This window comes from Suricata suricatta, chromosome 1 (genome assembly GCF_006229205.1).
Source record: "Suricata suricatta isolate VVHF042 chromosome 1, meerkat_22Aug2017_6uvM2_HiC, whole genome shotgun sequence".
Taxonomy (NCBI): Eukaryota; Metazoa; Chordata; class Mammalia; order Carnivora; family Herpestidae; genus Suricata; species Suricata suricatta.
The window spans coordinates 101,829,122-101,842,832 of record NC_043700.1 but is presented as its reverse complement, the minus strand read 5'-3'; positions in this window follow the sequence as shown (position 1 = coordinate 101,842,832).

The following is a 13,711-nucleotide window of genomic DNA, read 5'->3' as shown; positions in this document are numbered from 1 at the left end:
AATATAGATAGATACAATTTTAAGATAGGAAAGAAAGGGTGTTTATAAGTTTGGCTTAAGGGTGCTGTCTATCTAGACGTAATAGTTATTCACTTCACAGATTTCCTTCTATATGTAGCAAATGAATTAGCCATTTAAGAATAGTACAAAACAAGTGATTATAGATGCTAACACGGAACCTACAGGAGAAATGGAAATATAAATTATTTAAAAATATGCATGTGTAATTTACTTTTAAAAACTCAAATAAAAATCTGACAGAATATGATATTTTACCACTGAATTAAAAATGTAACTTAAAATGATGATTTTTCTAGCAAAAACATAACTAATCAAATTAAAAACAAATGACAGCAGAAACGGAAAGAATAGTATATCATCTTTGCCTAAAACCAAACCAAACAAACAAATAAAAAATGCAAAATATTTTAGACTCATGTTTGGCCAAACTTTTCTAAAAAAGATCACTCCGTTAAATATATTACCTAAAAGAGAGGGACTGGAGTACTATCACCTACCGGGTAGCTAAGGCCATTCCAACTATACATTCATGGTTTGGGGAGACCAGTGCACCTTGATTCTGCTGTGCTCTTTGGAAGCTGAACTTAAAACAGAAACCCATTTCATACCTGACCTGCAGACGTTGTAGGTGTAGTCATAAAAATGTGTCATGTATTTGAAAATTAATACCATCAGTGGATCTGAATGAAGTGGGTAGTTCCCTTCTCCAAATATGTTACATAAGTTAAAGGTCATAACTCTTATTGAGGGAAGGGTAGGTTGAGCCTTATCAAACGTTCTTTCCTGAAGCCTAGTCTCTCTCAGGAAGTGAAACCTGGGAAGTCAATGTGTTCTATGTGCAAATACTGGCTTAACTCTGGCAACTGGGTAAGATCCATGAGATCTTATTGGGGTGACCATTTCAGTCTTCTCATTATCCATCTTTAATTACTTTTTGTTGTACATTTACCCTTTGGATACTCATTTATCGTGTCCTCAGTGGTCCCATATTCTGTTATCATTGCCAAAGCTTTTAGGTTCAATACTCCTGATCACTGTTCTGACATTTCTGTTCATTATAGTAGCTCTGCCCAATGGGCTTCTGACAGGTAAGCATCAAGAACTGATTTTGATTAATTAAGGGTCATTTAGGTGGTATATTCTCAGAGTGGCAAATTTTATAATAATATCTTCCCACTGATAGCTTTGGCCTAAGACAACAGCAATCAAGGAGTCTTTCAAAGAAGACGGTACTCCTTTTATCAAGACATTACTTTTTGCTTTGTTAAATGGGGAGTTTGCCAGACCCACTAGTGTTGCACGACCCTTGGTGGGCTCTCCAGCAATATGTCATATATCATACTATGCCAACTATCTGAGGCTTTTGTTCTTTTCCTTCACAATGTGGTCATGCTACATTAATTAGTATGAGCGTACAGTTTTCTCAAAGCTTCCAACAGCCGGCCAGGAGTGTGTTAGCAGATGTCAAGGTGCTAATCCTGTGCAACAGGGACACATTCCCATATCAATAAACTATTTTTTAAAAATATATATTTTAATCTTCTTGAGTCTAATTTCACATAGTCTTCCAACTCCTTCTGGTAGGTTCTGTAGCTCCTTGGGGAATAGGAACAGACTCTGATTTTCCTAGTGCAGTGATGTAATGGTTTAATCCTATTTATTGGCTTATTAACAGGAGAGGAACTTGCCCAGATCCTGGGGTGGGAGGGATGTATGTTGCCTTGCAAAGTGCCGGTCTCTGCATCATCATGCTCAGTCAAAACCTCTAGAAATAGTATTCTCTAACAATGTGAAGGGAGCTACTTTTGCAGGGGAATCTGGATTGACTCAAAGCAGATGTCGTCATCACACAGTTCAGTGTCGCCTTAGCCTGGCACTGTAGACCAGTATAGGTAGCTATCGCTGAAATTTCAGCGTTCCCTAAAGTTCTCCTTCTGTCATGAAGTCCTGAGCATGACCTTTGGCTTTCTGTTTTCAGCTTCTTCTACGGGACATAAGAATCTATTTATATTTTGACAGAAAGGTTCTCAGGATTTTATACACAGATTTCACTTGGTTATTAATTATACTCAGACTTTCTTCCTATGTCTCCAACCATATCAGCTTTCCCGAGCAGCAGCTATCTGATACTTTTGTTATTAGAATTACTATTTTTCCCATATTTCTTAAACTCCTGATACATTGTATGCCCTTTCAGAATTAACTCATCTCATGTCATCACTAAGGTTAATGATTGCTTTATTATTGCAGGCTAAGATCTTTCTGAGCTCAGTTTACCCACCAATAATGGGATTTCACCTGATTAGTGGCTCAAACAACTGCACAATCCAATTTTAAAACCAGTTATTTTTCAGACCACTTTATGTCAACTATCACAGGTCAGATCTATAGAAAACATATTGTGTGCAATTTTTAATGTGATACATGTTTTTTTTTTAAACTCTCATTCTATGAAGTCAATAAATGTATAGGTAGATAGCTATTTTACTTCTCATTAGGTCATCCTTATTTATTTTCTCATCATGGTCCTGTTCTGATTAAAAGTGTTTTAAAGCATTTGTATTCACTGGCTTTTAAAAAAAAATCTTCTTGTATCTCCCATTAGATAAGAGCAGTAGGTAACAAGATTGACATTCACCAATTTATTTCCAAAATGCTTTAAGTGCTCTCTGTAGAATGCTTTAAATAATGTATTTTATTATATAAAGTATTCATATCCCTTTTTGAAAAATATTTTCTTTTTCCTTCAAGATGATTAGTTTTATGTCAGCGAGTTTTAAATACTAGACAAACTGAGAAAGAATTCAATTAAATCCACTGTTGGCATCCTAGTAGACAGGTCCTCTTCATCAATTTAAGTAAACAGGGTAAAATTTTAAATACTAATCAAATAATTTTTTGATCTTATTAGGATTTTTAAAAACGGATACTTACCATTTTATTCAATGATATTAGAGAAGTCAGTACATACAATAGAAGCTTATTTTTCTTATTTTTGTTTATTCATTTTTTTATTTGAGTATAGTGGACATGCAATGCTACATTAGTTTTAGATGCAAAACACAGTGATTCAAGAACTCTATGCTTTATGCTATGCTCATCACAAGTGTAGCTACCATTTGTCACCATACAATGCTATTAAAATATCATTGACTATATTCCCTGTCCCGTAGCTTTTATTCCTATGACTTATTCATTCAATAATAGCTGTATTTCTCACTCCCTTTCACCTAAAGAGAAACTTATTTTAAGTTTATAAATTTAATCATTCTAGTGTGGCAGTAGTATAGCATTAGTTCTTTGAGTAAATAAAATCATGATCTCTTCCAACCACCTAAATCTTAGGTTTCATGTACTGATTGATTACTATACAGAAATAATGGAGTGCTTTAGTCCCTGACTGCCGTATTTTTTCATTATTACACATACTGCCATAACACTATGAGACTTTCAGTAGACTTGACTAAACCATTAAAAATTCTGATATATTTTGAATTATATTCAGTTCATGACTTCTTAATCTCCAATGAATTTTTCTTCCTATCTTGTTAAATATTCATTTATGGTCATACTCCTTAAATAGGATCAGCAGAAAATTTCTCAAGTGTCAAAGCACTAACATAAGAATCACTTCCTTATCCATAAACTTCTTTTCTTACAGTACTATTTCTAACTTCATTATAGTTTTCAATCCACTGATATTGATAGTCAACCATGCTATATAATTTCTTTATTTTTCCTCATCCAACATTATTTTTATCTTTTTGTATGTATCATAAGTTCACCTGTATCCTTTCTTCCTTCTTTTCTTGTTCCACAAACCTAACAAGATCTCATTCTTCACTGAAAATGTATACTATCATATACTTATTTATAATATTCCAATGACAACACTGTTAATCTAAGTGTAATTGGAGGAAGTCAAGTATCCAAGCTGATTGAGGTAATGATATCTTAGAGATCACCAAACTCAACTCCCCCCAACACACACTATGGATCTTCATATTGATGGTTTGTTTCATAATTAAATCTTTATTCTCAAACCTCTCGCTTCTCCATATGTCCAACTCTCTATTCCAGAGTTATTGACTAGTAAATCTGTTTTATTTAAAACAATAGGAAATAGGTCGTGGCCCTCTTTTTCCTTTCAGTGATCCTGGCCCTCTTTTTTCTTTTAGTGATTGTACATACATGTAGGCCTGCACAAAACTGTTTTCTCTTCTCTTACAACAATAAAGAATCCTCCCTATCAAAACCCAGATTTTCCTTAATAGACCATCACTTACTATCTTATTCCTATTTTATTACTTAATCTTTCCCCATCAGATCAATTAGTCAGCCATTCCTCTAGTCATACAAATATGATTTAGGCACTCCCATTAAAACACACAAGCACACATATAATACACAAACACATAAACAAGCAAACAAATGAACTACATCTCTTGGCCTTACTACTCCTTAAAGCTCGTGGTCTTTGCTCACCTTCACTTCAAGGAATGATGCAAATATTATGGCTCTATTTTTTATCTCCCACAAATTCTTAAATTTACTGCAATATGCTCTCCTTTTCTATCAAACTACTAAAATTGCATCCTAAATTCACTAGTTGATATGCATTTCAAAGCACAGTCTTTACCCTCATCAGCAATTAACTTACTTGATAATTGCTTGCTCTTTCACATATTCTCTCACATCCTATGGCAAGACAACCTTTATTTCTTTTTCTCTTTTCTACCCACTGTTTATCAGATTTTTTAACAGGCATGTTTTTTTCCACAATACATTATGTATTGAGGAGATTCGTGTTTCAGTCCAAGTAAAACAAAAGTTAAAACAATAGTAAAACAAAGCATAATAATTTAATGTTTTAAATTATTTGTCAAAAATTAAAAAAACAAGAAAAAACAAAATAATAACAATTAGAACTGCTTATCAAGCACTTATTTTGTTCAAGGTAGCTTGCTAAGTTACTTTATGTAGATTGTTTTATTTGAACTTCACAATTCTATTATGTAGATATTTTCATCATATAAATTTGGAAACGATGAAACTTAGAACAGAGTGTGACTGGGCTAACATCAGGCAGCCCCTCTTTTTCTTCTTATTCAATGTTATTTTCCTGTGATTTCTATCACTCCTTTAGCTTTAAACAGAGTCCTCAAGCCATGACTACTAAAATTTATGTCTCCTGCTTAGACTTCTCTATTAAATTTAACACATGCATTTAGGTACCTCTTTTACAGGTACACTCAGATTCCTCCTAGGGAGCACTTAATGAACATTTTCAACTCGAAATTCTTATTTACTCTCATATCTCTACCCCCTTTCTCAACAGCATGCATTTAGAGCATCTAAGTAGATGTAGATCCCCTCAACTGATAATGCATCTACTCAAGCCTAAAAGACTGAGGATTATTCAGAGACAAGATTAGGGATGCACACCTGACCTTGCATCACTGACTCAGAAAATAGGTCTTTGCAGGTATGGAAGGAAGCTAGGGACTACCTAGTCAGAGAATTTTGGGGTCAAGTTCCCAGAGCATGCCCAGAGGTAAGGACACAGGCACATCTTGTTCCTGGGAATTCCGTACTACCATTTACAATAATTACACTAAGAATTGGGAAATTGACCTGGACCATGACTATGTTAAAGTGCCTGAGAGGAATAGATGCAATTACATGACTTTACCTAATTCCAGGATCCCAACCCAAACTTGAGCTAGTTTTTGATCTTATTGAATTCATTTCAGACCAAGGTACTTTGCTTAGTGCTGAGTATTAAGCCCTAGAATGTACGTGGGGAGGTGGTCTCTTAGTGATCCAATCTAATTCCTTGCTTCGTGTATGAGGAAAGCAGGGCCAAAAAAATTAAGAGATTTACTTGACCAGGATAAGTTCTCCTTAGATCTATAGATAGAGTAATCTATGCCATAGCTATGCTAGATTTAGCCTTCACAATGTTGAGTGTCTTGCAGATTTCTTTATTTTTTATAGGAGAAACTGTCATAAGGAATTGGGCTTATTTTTAATTTCAAAAAGAATGAAGTAACCAGTTAATAATTATATTGCATAAAGATTAGTATTAATAGATTTCCTTGTAAAAAATTAAATAAAATAAATATTTCCTTGTCATGGTAAAAGTTAAACAAATTTTGTCATTTTATTAAACTTTTATAAAGATAATTTTCCAGAAAAATTTCTATTGCTAACAGAATAACATTAAATATGGGAAATATAGGTGAATAGAGATATAAATATATATGCTTATGTCATGTTATGAGCAATATGACCAAAGTATTAAGCAGTTTCATTACCATAAAAGCTTTCCTTTTTTTTTTTAAATTTGGCACTTTGTCAGTATTATGAAAGCATTTTAACACAAAATGAAAGTGATAAATGGCCACTCTATTACTATCTTTCTAAATAATAGTCTCTAAAACTGATCCTGTGATTTGCTTAAATTAAAAAATAGTATCAGTTAAAATTTCCATTTTTGAAACACTTATGTCATATGGCCTACTGCCATCCTTTGATGTCTAAAGGACTCAGACCTAATTGCTTATACATTTTCTTTTATGAAAGGTACATTTCTAAATTTTGATACAAGTTTTCCAAGACAATGCATTTCCAAAACAAATCGTAGCCAAAAGTAATACTATAATTATGTGGTTTTGTTACCGGTATACTTATTCACATATGCCATTAATCATCGTGCTTTATAATTAGATTATTTCATTTAGAAAAATCCCCCTAAAATGGAACTTTAACCATAAGCTGAATATATTTTTGGAATTTTTAAAAATATTTTATAGGCTTACTGTTGGCTATCTTTGTTGTGAACTTTCAAATCTCAGAATGCATGAGTCAGAGAGCTCAGAAATCAATGAGTCTCTTTTAGTGTTTAATATAGACATATTACAGGTTTATCAAGAAAGGATCTTCCTCTTTTTGAAAGAGATGAAACCCCAAATTCCCAGGACCATTTATCATTTGGGGATCTGGTTTTATAACCAAATAAATGAGCTCTTTTTATTTCATGAAAAATAACTTCCTTTTACTATCTGTGTTTTAAGAAGGAAAAGCTACTGAAAGCCCAATCAGTGCTGTAACATATTGTGTTTTCTATCTCTGGTCTTTAAATACTTGGGAACTCACATAGTAGTCACAGTATCCTATCAGGCAAATAATACCTCAGATGTATATGTAAAACTGTAGATGTTGACTTGATTTAATAGTATCCATTCAAACATTTGTTTGACTTTGTAATTTTCGTCTCAAAAGTACAAAAAATCACAAAAAAACTTGTTTTTCCTATTTTCTTAAAGTTTGATATAAATAAAATCCTTCTGTGATAGTAAACCACATTATTATTGCTTTAGGGTCTAATGAAATATTTAAAGTTTACAAAGTGTTTTCTTAGAGAGTGAAAGGTAATAACATTTAATAATACCTAATTGGGTTAACTTGAGAAAACAGCAGCAGCAAAAAAATAAGAGATAAGTCTACTTTTTCACTAAAGATATTACTATCTAGACTATAAAAATAAACTAGCACAAAGTTAAATAAAAGAAGAAAAATGGAAGAATAAATGAAATGGATGGCTCCCTATTGTCCTATTTTAAAGGTTATTTTTGTTTTGAAATAATCACTTCTTTTATGTCAAATTGATTCAATTGACTTTATGCAATCCAAATATCATTTGAGAACCTCCTTTTTCTGCAAAAATTTTCAGAGTAGTGTTTTGGAAATAAATAAGTAATCACCATTTGCCTGACATTAGTTATAAGTCAATCCATAATTTCTATTAAAATTAATTATCTCTTTAGCAATTATAGCTTAAAATTTCTTGACCAGTAACTGGAAAATATGTGGCTAGTTTAAGCATGTGATTAGCTGTATTCTATAAAGAGCTCTTATAGTTCCTGTAAAGGAAAGCTTAATCATATGGAAGCTCTGTCAGAAAACTGACATATAGTTCCATTTCAAATGTGCAGAAATTTGTCAGAGACCAAGTCCTATGGCTATTGAGAAAATCTAACACAATAAACATTAGTCATATATTTAATATGGAATTCTTACTTCTTTATCATAATTATAACAATTTAAAATAAATGTTATGTGCTATTATTCATGCATTTTGAGAAGTTATGTATTACATACATATGAAGGGAATAAAAATAAGAATTGGAAGTGTGTTTGATAAGAAGACATGTTATCTGCATTTGATCCTAAAATAGCCCACTTTGAACTGACTTTTTTGTTTATTTTTTTTCTTTTATAGTTTATTTTCAAGATGGTGTCCATATAACACCCAGTGCTCATCACCACAAGTGCCCTCCTCCATGCCCTTCACCCCCTTTTTCCACTCCCCCTCTCCCATCAGGCTTCAGTTTGTTCTCAGTATTCAAGAGTCTCTCATGGTTTGCCTCCCTCCCTTTCTCCAACTATTTACCCCCTTTCCCATCCACCATAGTCCTCTGCTAAGTTTCTCCTGTTATACTTATGAGTGAAAACATATGGTATCTGCCCTTTTCTGCCTGACTTATTTCACTTAGCATGACACCCTCGAGTTCCATTCACGTTGCTACAAACGGCCAGATTTCATTCTTTCTCACTGCCATGTAGTATTCCATTGTACATATAAACCACATCTTCTTGATCCATTCATCACGTGATGGACATTTAGGCTCTTTCCATGATTTGGCTATTGTTGAAAGTGCCACTGTGAACATTGGGCTACATGTGACCCTATGAATCAGCACTTCTGTATCCCTTGGGTACATCTCTAGCAGTGATATTGCTGGGTCATAGGGGAGTTCCTTTATTAATTTTTTGAAGAACCTCCACAGTGTTTTCCAGAGTGGCTGCACCAGTTTACATTCCTGCCAACAGTGTAGGAGGGTGCCTTTCTCCACCTCCTCACCACCATCTAGTCTCTTGATTTGTTCATTTTAGCCACTCTGACAGGCATGAGGTGGTATTTCAGTGTGGTTGGGATATGTATTTCCTTGATGATGAGTGATGCTGAGCATTGTTTCATGTGTATGTTGGCAATCAAGGTGTCGTCTTTGGAGAAGTGTCTATTCATGTCTTCTGCACATTTCTTCACTGGATTATTTGTTTTTTGGGTGGTAGAGTTTGGTGAATTCCTTATAGATTTTGGATACTAGCCCTTTATTCGATATTGTCATTTGCTACTGTCTTTTCCCAATACGTCCATTGCCTATCAGTTTTCTTGATTGTTTCCTTTGCAGTGCAGAAGCTTTTTGTCTTGATGAGGTCCCAATAGTTCGTTTTGCTCTTGATTCCCTTGCCTTTGGAGATGTGTCTAGTAGAAAATTGATGGGGATGAGGTCAAGGAGGTTATTTCCTGCTTTCTCCTCTAGGGTTTTTGATGGTTTCCCTACTATTATTGAGGTCCTTAATTTATTTTGAGTTTATTTTTTGTATGGTGTAAGAAAGTCTTCTAGTTTCATTCTTTTGGATGTTCCTGTCCCATTCTCCCAGCACCATATATTAAAGAGGTTGTCTTTTTTCCATTGAATACCCTTTCCTGATTTGTCAAATTAATTGGCCATAGATTTGTGGGTCCAATTCTGAGTTCTCTGTTCTATTTCATTGGTTTATGTGCCTGTTTTTGACAATACCATACTGTCTTGATGATTACAGCTTTGTGGTAGAGGCTAAAATCTAAAATTGTGATGCCTCCCATTTTGGTTTTCTTCTTCAATATTACTTTGGCTATTTGGGTTTTTTTGTGGTTCCATATGAATTTTAGGATAGTTTATTATAGCTCTGAGAAGAATGATGGTGCAATTTTGATTCAGATTACATTGAATGTGTAGATTGCTTTGGGTAATAATGACATTTTAACAATTTTATTCTTGTGATCCATGAGCATGAAATGTTTTTCCATTTATTTGTGTCTTTTTCAATTCCCTTCATAAGTTTTCTATAGTTTTAATCATACACATCTTTTAAATTTTGGTTAGGCTTATTCCTAGGTATTTTATGTTTTTTTGTGCAATTGTGAATGGGATCAGTTACTTAATTTCTATTTCTGTTGCTTCATTATTGGTGTATAAAAATGCATCCAATTTCTATACATTGGTTTTGTACCCAGAAACTTTGCTGAATCCATGGATAAATTTTAGTAAGCTTCTGGTGGAGCCTGTTGGGTTTTCCATGTAGGATATCATGTCATCTGTGAAAAGTGAAATTTTGACTTCATCTTTGCCAATTCTGATGCCTTTTATTTCTTTTTGTTTTCTAATTCATACTAGGACTTCCAGCACTATGTTAAACAAAGTGGTGAGAGTGGACATACCTTTACTCCTGATCTCAGGAGTAAAGTTCTCAGTTTTTCACCATTGAGGATATGATATTAGCTGTGGGCTCTTCATAAATGGTTTTTATGATGTTTACGGAGGTTCCTTGTATCTCGACTTTCTCGAGGGTTTTTATTAAGAAAGGATACTGTATTTTGTCAAATGCTTTTTCTGCATCTATCTACAGGATTATATGTTCTTATCTTTTCTTTTGTTAATGTGATGTATCACATTGATTGATTTGCCAATATTAAACCAGCCCTGTAAACCAGGAATGAATCCCACTTGATCATGATGGATAATTCTTTTTTTATGCTGTTGAATTCAATTTGCTAGTATCTTGTTGAGTATTTCTGCATCTGTATTCATTAAGGATATTGGCCTGTAGTTATCTTTTTTTTTCTGGGTCTCTGTTGGGTTTGGGTATCAAAGTGATGCTGGCTTTGTAAAATGAGTCTAGAAGTTTTCCTTCCATTTCTATTTTTTGGAATACCTTGAGAAGAATGGGTATTAACTCTGCTTTAAATGTCTGGTAGAATTCCCCTGGGAAGCCATCTAGCCCAGCGCTCTTATTCATTGGGAGAATTTTGATAACTGATTCAATTTCGTTACAGGTTACTAGTCTCTTCAGGTTTTCTATCTCTTCCCATTTGAAATTTGGTAGTGCATGCGTATTTAGGAATTTTTCCATTTCTTCTAGGTTGTCCAGTTTCTTGGCATATAATTTTTCATAGTATTCCTTAATAATTGCTTGTATTTCTGAGGGATTGGTTGTAATAGCTCCATTTTCATTTGTGATTTTGTCTATTGGGTACTTTCTCTTTTCTTTTTGAGAAGCTTGGGTAGAGATAGCAAATAGCCTTGCTGCCCACCTTCTAGTTCCTTTAGGTGTGCTGTTAGATTTTGAATTTCTGCTCTTTCTAGTTTCTTGAAATAGGCCTGGGCTGCAGTATACTTTCCTCTTAGGAGTGCCTTTGCTGCATCCCAAAGAGTTTGGATTGTTGTATTTTCATTTTCATTTGTTTCCATATATTTTTTTTAATTTCTTTTCTAATATCATGAATGGACCAATCATTCTTTGGTAGTGTGGTCTTTAACCTCTATATTTTTAGAGGTTTTCCAGATTTTCTTCTGTGATTGATTTCAAGTTTCATAGCACTGTGATTTGAAAGTGTGTATGGTATGATCTCAATTCATTTATATTTATTGAGGGCTGCTTTATGACCAAGTATGTGGTCTGTCTTGGAGAATGTACCATGTGCATTCGAGAAGAAAGTGAATTCCATAGCCTCAAGATGTAGAGTTCTAAATATATCTGTCATATCCTTCTGTTCCAATGTGTTGTTCAGGTCTATTGTTTCCTTAGTGATTTTCTGTCTAGCTGATCTATTCATTGCTGTTAGTGGAGTATTAAAATCCTCTGCCATTAACACATTCTTATCATTAAGATTGCTCCTCTTTGTGATTAACTGTATGTATGTATTTGGGTGCTTCCAAATTTGGTGCATAGATGTTTATAATTGTTAGCACTTCCTTATGGATAGCCTCTGTAATTTTTGTATGATGCCCTTCTTCATCTCTTGTTACTGCCTTTACTTTAAAGTTCAGTTGTTCCGATATAAGTATGACTACACTGGCTTTCTTTTGACTTCCAGTCACATGATAGATATTTCTCCTCCCTTTACTTTCAGTCTGAAGGTGTCTTCAGGTCTAAACTGAGTCTCTTGTAGACAGCAATTAGATGGATTTTGGTTTTTCATCCATTCTGCTACACTATGTCTTTTGATTGGAACATTTAGTCCATTTACATTCAGTGTTATTGAAAATTATGGGTTTTGAGTTATTGTGTTCTCTGTGGTGTTCATGCTTGGAGTGGTGTCTCTGGTACCTTGTGTTCTTTGCAATATTTCCCTCGTAGAGTTCCCCTTCAGATTTCTTGTAGGGCTGGTTTAGTGGTGATTAACTCTTTCAATTTTTGTTTATTTGGGAAAACCTTTATCTCTTCTATTCTGAATGACAGGCTTGATGGATAAAGGATTCTTGGCTGCATGTTTTTTTCTGTTCATCACATTGAAGATTTTGTGCCATTCCTTTCTGGCCTGCCAAGTTTCAGTAGAGGTCTGTAACTACTCTGATAGATCTCCTTTTGTATGTTAAGGCCCTTTTATCCCTAGCTGCTTTCAGAATTCTCTCTTTATCTTTATATTTTGCCAGTTTCACTATGATATGTCATGCCAAATGTTGATTAAAGTTAAGTCTGAGGGGAGTTCTCTGTGTCTCTTGAATTTCAATGTCTATTTCCTTCCCCAGATTGGGGAAATTCTAGGTTATAATTTGTTCCAGTACCCCTTCAACTCCTTTCTTTCTTTCTTCTTCTTCAGGAATTCCTATGATAAGGATATTGTTCTATTTGATTGTATCACCCAGTTTTCGAATTCTGTTTTCATGCCCTGGATCAGTTTATCTCTTTTTCTACAATTGTGTCTTTTAATTCACCTATTCTCCTCTCTGCCTCTTCAATCTTTGCATTGGCCGCCTCCATTTTATTACATACCTCATTTAAAGCACTTTTTAATTCATCAAAACTATTTTTAAGGTCCATAGTCTTTGTAGCAATAGTTTCTCTGGTGTTTTCCATGCCTTTTTCAATACTAGCGATTCATTTTACAACAGTTTTTCTAAATTCTTGCTCAGTTATGTTGCTAATATCTGTTTTTCACAATTCTGTGGCTGTGATTTCTTCCTGGAATTTCTTTAGATGAGAGTTTTTCCACTTTCTCATTTTGGCTAGCTTTCTGTCTCTGGTCAGTTTTAAAAGCTTGTTTTGTTCTCTGTGCCTGTGAGTATTACCATATTAAAGAGGCTCATTGACTCTCCAGGGCCTGTCCATTTAGGAAGTGTTCTTTTGATGGTGTCCCTTGGTCTCTCTTGTTGTGCCTTCAGTTACTTTATTTCCCTACTCCTATTGAAATTTGAGACTCTCCATGTGTACTTTGGCTTGTTTCTTGAGGTAGCCCTGGAAAGGAAAACAGACAGACAAACACATGGGGGAAAAAGCACACAAATGCACAGACAAGTCAAACAAACAAGCAAACCAGAAGAAAAAGAAAAGAAAAAAAGAGGAGGGGACAAAAACAACAAAAGACAAAGGACAGTCTAAAAGCATAAAACCAGAAATCCAAGCTACAAATAAACAGCAGGGTGGATGCAGTGCTGATGGAAGAACATACACAAAGAAAGAAGTGACAGGGGTGGGGAGGAAGTGAAGTTGAACATTGACCAGGCAGAGAGACTAAAAGGCTTAATTCAGAGAGAAAGAGGTGAATATGGTAGAAGATGAGGAGGAAAAAAAATGAATA